General features: G+C 38.8%; 1 pseudogene; it reads right to left on the bottom strand.

Annotated features, from left to right (window-relative positions):
- Positions 1 to 5415: 5415 nt before the first annotated feature.
- LOC125166163 (annexin A2-like) lies at positions 5416 to 6434 on the bottom strand (annotated as a pseudogene).
- Positions 6435 to 7056: the final 622 nt, after the last annotated feature.

The following is a 7056-nucleotide window of genomic DNA, read 5'->3' as shown; positions in this document are numbered from 1 at the left end:
AGGGTCAGACCAGAATAGGATTTGTATCTTGGATTCAAGAAATGTGCTTTGGGCTCTTCCCTCCTTGCTTCCTAATTGGTAAAACAAAATGGGGATAATAATTGTAGCAGCCTTATAGGGTTCTGTTGGGAAGAGAGAAGACAGAACAGTGTGAGATATCCCCTCTCTTACTGCTGTTACCCAAGTGGAAGGCAGAGACCGAAACAGGACCTGAGGGCTTTGGAGATAAGTTTTACTCAGTGTGCAATTTTGTTTGGGTCTCACACCCAAAGAAGAAAATTGGGGAATTCTGTTTTCTAATATCAAATGCAGTGAGAAAGGATGCACAAGAATATGGAACTGATCTGGCAAAGTTGATGGTGGACAGTCCTTCAACTCGAAGATAATCAGGAAAAGACAAGACAAGATCAAGAGTCTGTTCAAAGGAGCAAGAAAAAACTGAGTGCTTTGGTGGAACTGAAATGCTGCCATAAGATACTTGTACATTTCTATTTTGGAGGACTAATGAGCAAAGCTTTAGATAGGAGTTCAGGATGTGATAAACTCAATAAACTGTGTGTAGGACATCAGACTCCTACAAACCTTAGATGCAGGCTGCTGGGTGGCCTCTGTAGTAGTGTTTCCAGGTGTCTTTGGTACATAACCCAATGCCTGCTTCCTATGACTGCCCTTCAATAAAATCTCCACCTTAATAATTCATCATGGGTATGGTATGTGTTTCTCTCAGAAAACATTTTATGTTACTTATATACTCTCATAATCCTACCCTGAGATCAAAGAAATATTTGCTAAGTCGCAGATAAGAAGTGTTATGGCACATTGCAATGCCACATTCTTCAGGGATTTGGTGTTAAGAGATGCCACAGTTCTTAATTTGTTCAGTTTAAGAAGTTGTCTTACTTAGAAAGTGATTTAAATCAATCCTCATTTTTTCTCTGTTCCACTGAAAAGTCCCCAAAGACACAAAAGGTAAACCTGCTGTATGAAAAAATTGTTCAGTGTAATTCTATTTCAATAAAAACTGTATAATGTTGAGCTAAAAAAAATATTCAAGCTCACTTCCTCTGGGAAATGAGCTTGATAGTAAGAGCAAAGGATTACAGGAAATGTTTAGACTACTTTTGCAGCCAGTGGAGTCTACTGGAAGCTGGACACTGGTTTTCTGTCCTCTACATTGCTGTTAAGTCTGTGTTGTGAGAAATCATCACTTAGGAACAGTAGGAAGTTAGAGAATTGTCTAGCATCCATTTTTCAGTATGGCTACATTGCTCTCTTCTTTCTCATACACAAAAATTCTCTTGTAAAATGACAACGATTGAGGTCCATTGCAGATTTATATACATTTAATGCTATTCACCAACACATTGTAAATAATGGCTTTACTGTAGGAATAAAACATTTTAAAATTTCATATGGTTAGTGTTATGTTTGGAAAACCACTAAGGATCTGTAACCCGTTTGCTACATTTTCTTTGGGAAATGGTCTACTTCAATGACATTTTCAGCGTGGGGGCTCTATGAAGGTGCTTGGGTAAATGCTCACAAGTGCCAGAGTTCTCTTCTTTTGATTTTAGTATATGTGCTTAAACAAGCACAAATTTCCTTGTTTTGAAAAATATCACATATGATGTAGATACAATGATTTTGTTTCTTGATACATAGTTCTTGAAGATACACAACAAAAATCACAATATGGTCAGTTAAATCATACTTGTGATAAGACAATTGAAAACTATATTGCTATTTAGGAAAATTATTCTGCTTAAGAAGAGACCTGCAAAAAGCTGCCATGGGTGGGTAGGGGGAAAGGGACTCACAGAGCCATTCTCTTTAGATAGTTGTCCTGAAAGAAATAAATTCTTAGGATCATCTGGGAAGTTGTGGCAGAAATGAGTCTACCACATACTTGTTCTGTTCAAAAACATAAAACTTGGATTCACTGAATATTTGCTTAAAAAATAGTCACTCTTCATAAAGTTAAATGCTTTTAAAGGTATTTCCTTGTGAGCAAGGATTTTGTCTTGTGCCTTCTGGTAACCTCCCTTACATACTTATGTCTATACTTATTATGTATGTATTTACATCCTTAGTGATTTAAGACTTTATGACACTTTTCACCATTACTCTTCTTAGCTCAGAGAGCTAAAAGTAGTGATTCTTTTCTTTCAAGGATATTTTTCCTTTAAATGTATCAACTTATTTATAATATTATGTGTGTCATAACATTGATTCTTCTCATTGAAACATTGCTTATATTGCAAAAATTAAATGAGTTCCCTTAAAGAATCCTAGAAATAAGTATTGACTTACAAATGACTGTGCAGAACAAACCTCTAGATCAATGAAAGAAATCAAAATGTAAAACTCACAGATATCACACTGATTAGAATATACATTATATGAAAAATGAACTCCAAAGGCTCCTTCGGTAGCACATACAAGGAAGTGCCTTGACAAAAGGAATGACCCAGTAGTTTCCAAAGAGATTTCAAATAAATGAAAACTCTGAGATATAATTATTTTACTCAGAAAGAAAGGAGAATAACTTCTCTTTCTGCTCCCTAGTGTCATCATAGGTAATAATAAGAAGAGAGAATGAATATATTAATATAAGCTTGTACATAAATACCCTGTTTCTTCATTCTCCATTCTCTTTCTCTCACTTCTTTTCTCTCTTAATTAAGGTTATGTTCTGGGATTAGGGGAGGTATTGACCCTTTAAAAATAAGGTGGAAGTTTCAGAGCTTCATTATTCTTTATGTACTAGAAATTTCTTAGAAATTCTTATGAATCATTTCCATAGTCTAACTATGTGGATGTATCTCTAGATTGTTTGCTGTTTAGCCGTCAGGTGCCTTAGTAATCCTACAATGACTTACATGGATTGTGATATGACTGAGAAACACATTTTAGTGTAGTAATTTGTGGTTGTTCATTATAGAAGTTAACCTTTCCTTACTGACACATGTGCCTACTATGTGTGAGTCACTGATCTAGGACCTAGGGATAGAGCAGAGAAAAAATATGCCCCTCCTTTTATAAAACTTGCAGTCCGAAATAGAGTGGAAGGTAAAGAACAAACAAATATAAAACAGGCGCCAGATACAGTTAAGTGCTAGAAATAATAAAAAAAAGCAGAGATAGAGGGGCACCTGGGTGGCTTAGTCCATTGAGCATGCGACTTCAGGTCAGGTGATGATCTCGCAGTTCATGAATTCAAGCCCTGTGTTGGGCTCTGTGCTGACAGCTCAGAGCCTGGAGCCTGCTTCAGATTTTGTGTCTCCCTCTCTCTCTGCCCCACCCCCACTCATGCTCTGTCTCTCTCTGTCTCTCTCTCTCAAAATAAACATTAAAAAGCACAGTTAGAGAGTGATGTTGAGAAGCAGTTTTATATTTGTGCAGAGAACTGAAGAAAGTAAAGAACCATGAATATATGTGGAAGGCAAGGGGGAGGATTCCAGCGAGAATATTAATGACAGATATGCTGGTTTGAGAGTGAGCCTAATGTGTTTGAGAAGCAGAAAAGATGTCATGTTACTGAGGGATCTTGCCCAAGAGGGAGAATAACTAGAGATAAAGCCAAAGAAGTGGTGATAGGGCCAGGTCCATTAGGGCCTTGTAGCCCATTAGATGGACTTTAGATTTTACTCTGCTTGAAACTGGAAACGATTGAAAGGTCTTCAGGGGACCAATGGCATGATTTCCCTTAGGCTTTAGGGAAATCACTCTGGTTGCTTTGTGGAAAATAGAATAAAAGGAAACAACTTTTCTGGAATTGAAAAGTTCCACTAGGAGACACATTGCCTTATGCTGGATTTACTCTCCACCATCTTCTACCTTATTCTATGTCTGTATGGCCTCTGTGGATCACATCAAAAGGTTCTATTGACATATGGCCAGCCAATGGGGAGCATGCACAAAGAACTGAGGTAGAAAGGTAAGTTCAGGATATTTCTTCCTCATTCTTACTTCTCAAGAGTGACTGCCTCCAACTGGCTGAATTCCTAAATCAAGATCAAATTCCTATCAAACATCCCTCTCAGTCCTAGAACAGCCCCCTTCAATGACCTCTTCAGATTAAGGAGTGGGATTGAGTCCTGTGTTTACCATCTTGGGGGTAGTACTTTTTCCCCTTGTATTTCCTTACATTCTTCCATCCTCTTGGTTAATGGTTTAGACTAGGCTTGTAGTGATGGACCTATTGAGAAGTAATATTCAAGACATGTTTTGAAAGTATAGTTGGCAAAATATCTGATGGATTGGATGTGGTATGTGTGAAAAAGAGGAATAAAAAATTAGAAAATAGGACAAAAGTTCGTCTCTCAGACTGTCATTCTCATTACTGCAAAAGAAGGGAATTATGGCAGTTTTTAGCATTTAGTGAGGATTTAGTTAGCATTGTTGGGGAGGAAGACCTTCCTTTGCACTACGGTCCTTCTAGCTAGCTGCACTTAGAATCAAATTGACATGAGACAGATTAACAGGAGAAAATCAAATTTAGTAGCATACATATGGGGAATTCACACAGATATAAAATTCCAAAGGAAATGAGGCAACAGGAAACTTATATGAGCTAAGGACAGGGGTAGGATCTGAGGACATAAAGGGGAGGAGGCCATTAGCAGGAAGGTGAAAAGAGAGGTTTTAAAAAAACAAAGTTTGCCCTGTTATGCAAATAAGTTTCGTAGGTAAAGGGGAGTCTCTGTTAATAGCTCTATTCCTGGTACTGGCTCTCCTTACAAATGTAAATTTAGGCAGTGGAAGATCAGGAAGAGGGTTTTTCCTGCATCTGTTGGGTTTTGATTACTTTTAACTCAATATAGTGTTCATGCCAAAGTAGCCCATCCTGGGGCAGCCTGCCTTTGGTCCCTACATTGTTTGCTTGAAAGCAAACCCAGACAGATTTCACTGATTCCTTTATTTTTTCATAGCATGTAATTAACTCTTAACTGGCCAGTCATAACTATTCTGGTCTAGTATTTTATTTAACGTGAACGTCAGAATATTAACACAATAATATTTTAAAATAAATGATTGTTATATACATCTTATATTTGTATGCATTTTATTATATATTATACCTATTATATGTATACATGCACATTTTACTTTTATTTTTTTATAAGGTAAAATTCAGTTTATTCATCTGTTTATGACACAGTACACAGGAGGCAAAGTGTTTCACATCATAGATTTCGCTTCCAGCTTGTTGGCATGTTCATTTCTTTGGCTAAAAGGAAAGACTAGGTATGAGAGGCAGGTAGTGCTCCATCAACTGAAAGAAGGATGGAGCAGGGGAAATGTCAATGTCATCCTCACAGTCCCACAAAGGGACTGTTAGTCACAAGCTATTTTCTAGAACTGTTTTCTGGAAATGAAAGAGCACCACCCTGGACCCTCACACCTTCGTGGGCCTTAGTCATCCCCACCACACAGGTACAGCAGGTGCTTTCTGGTAGTCACTCTTCGTGTCTTGTTGGATGCAGCAGTACAGGGACTAGCCATACTTTCTCTCGAATTCAGACCTAATTTGCAACATGTCCACATCACTGTGAGAGACTGTGATTCTAATAATCAGGACTTTCTTGTGAGTCCCCTTGCCCTTCATGGAGTCATACAGCCAGTCAGCAAAATACAGGAGCTTATTCTGAATGTACTGGACCAGGTCCTGGAAAGCATTTCCCAGGTATCCTTGGACATCCTTCTTGATGCTCTCCAGCATGTCAAAAGGGCTGCCGCTCTTGTACCTGTCAAATCCTTTCTGGAAGTGACGTTCCTGTTGGTCATGATGCTGATGCACTTGGGCACGTGAGTTCCTTTCCTCTTCACTCCAGCATCATAGAGATCTGAGCATCTTGGACAAACAGTTCATAATCAATGACAGAGCCATCCTCTGCTTTTCTACCTTTTGTGAGGGCAACCATCCAATTGTGGACGTTGCCAGATGTGTCAGAAATTATGTGGTCTCTAGATGAGTCTTGTACATTTCCTTGTAGATTTTTAATTCCTGAAGCTCCTGGTTGGTCCTCAAGCAGATGATCTCAATGAGGGAGCCTTCATCAGTCCCCAGCCCCTTCATGGAGGCATTCAGCTAAGAAGCATCATACTGAGCAGATGTTTTAAATAGACCCAAAAAATCACAGTCTCCAGGTGGCTGAACAAGGCTGACTTCAGTGCTGATGCAAGTTCCTTTTTGGTCCTTTTCTTGTGGGCAAAGGCAATATCCTCCCTCCATTCATCGCCGAGGTTTGTCAAAATCTTGACAATGGTGGCCTCACCCACACTTTTGGTCTTGATGGCCATTTCAATGTTCAGAGCATCATACTCAGCATCAAAATTGGTGTATGCTTTGACCGACTCGTATGCACTTGGGGCATGGAGTGATCACCCTCCAGACTGAGCTCACAGAGAATTTTGTGAACAGTAGACATTGTGAAAGAAGTTGGGTTGGGCACATAGAGCTGTCAGTGTCCCCAGTTGTGGAGCCACATGCACATTTTTCTTTTATATGCATATTATATGCATAAAATAACATAGCACAAAAATGTGTATTTAGTATATTTTATATCATATACATATAGAATATTTATATACTATTTACATATACAAATGTACACACACACATATAGAAATGCAGAACAAATAGAAGGTCACACAAAAAATACGCTATTCAGCAATGAGAAAAAATGTAGTATTTCTATATGCAACAACATGAATGTGCCTCCACATTATCGATGCTGGGTATACAGAATGCATGTTGCATGATCCCATTTAAATAAAATTCAAAGTTGACAAAACTAATCTGACTTCTGTCACCACCCACTGATGAATGTTGTTCCTTTGTATGATTAAAATACAACTTATTTGGGGGCGCCTGGGTGGCTCAGTCAGTTAAGCATCTGACTTCCGCTCAGGTCATGATCTCACGGTTCGTGGGTTCAAGCCCCACATCAGGTTCTGTGCTGACAGCTCTCTCAGAACCTGGAGCCTGTTGCGGATTCTGTGTCTCCTTCTCTCTCTGCCCTTCCCCCGCTCACGCTCTGTCTCAAAAATAAA

The sequence above is a fragment of the Prionailurus viverrinus genome, chromosome B2 (assembly GCF_022837055.1).
Source record: "Prionailurus viverrinus isolate Anna chromosome B2, UM_Priviv_1.0, whole genome shotgun sequence".
Classification (NCBI taxonomy): domain Eukaryota; kingdom Metazoa; phylum Chordata; class Mammalia; order Carnivora; family Felidae; genus Prionailurus; species Prionailurus viverrinus.
The sequence above is the reverse complement of the archived record's forward strand: the minus strand, read 5'-3'. Positions and strand labels throughout refer to the sequence as shown.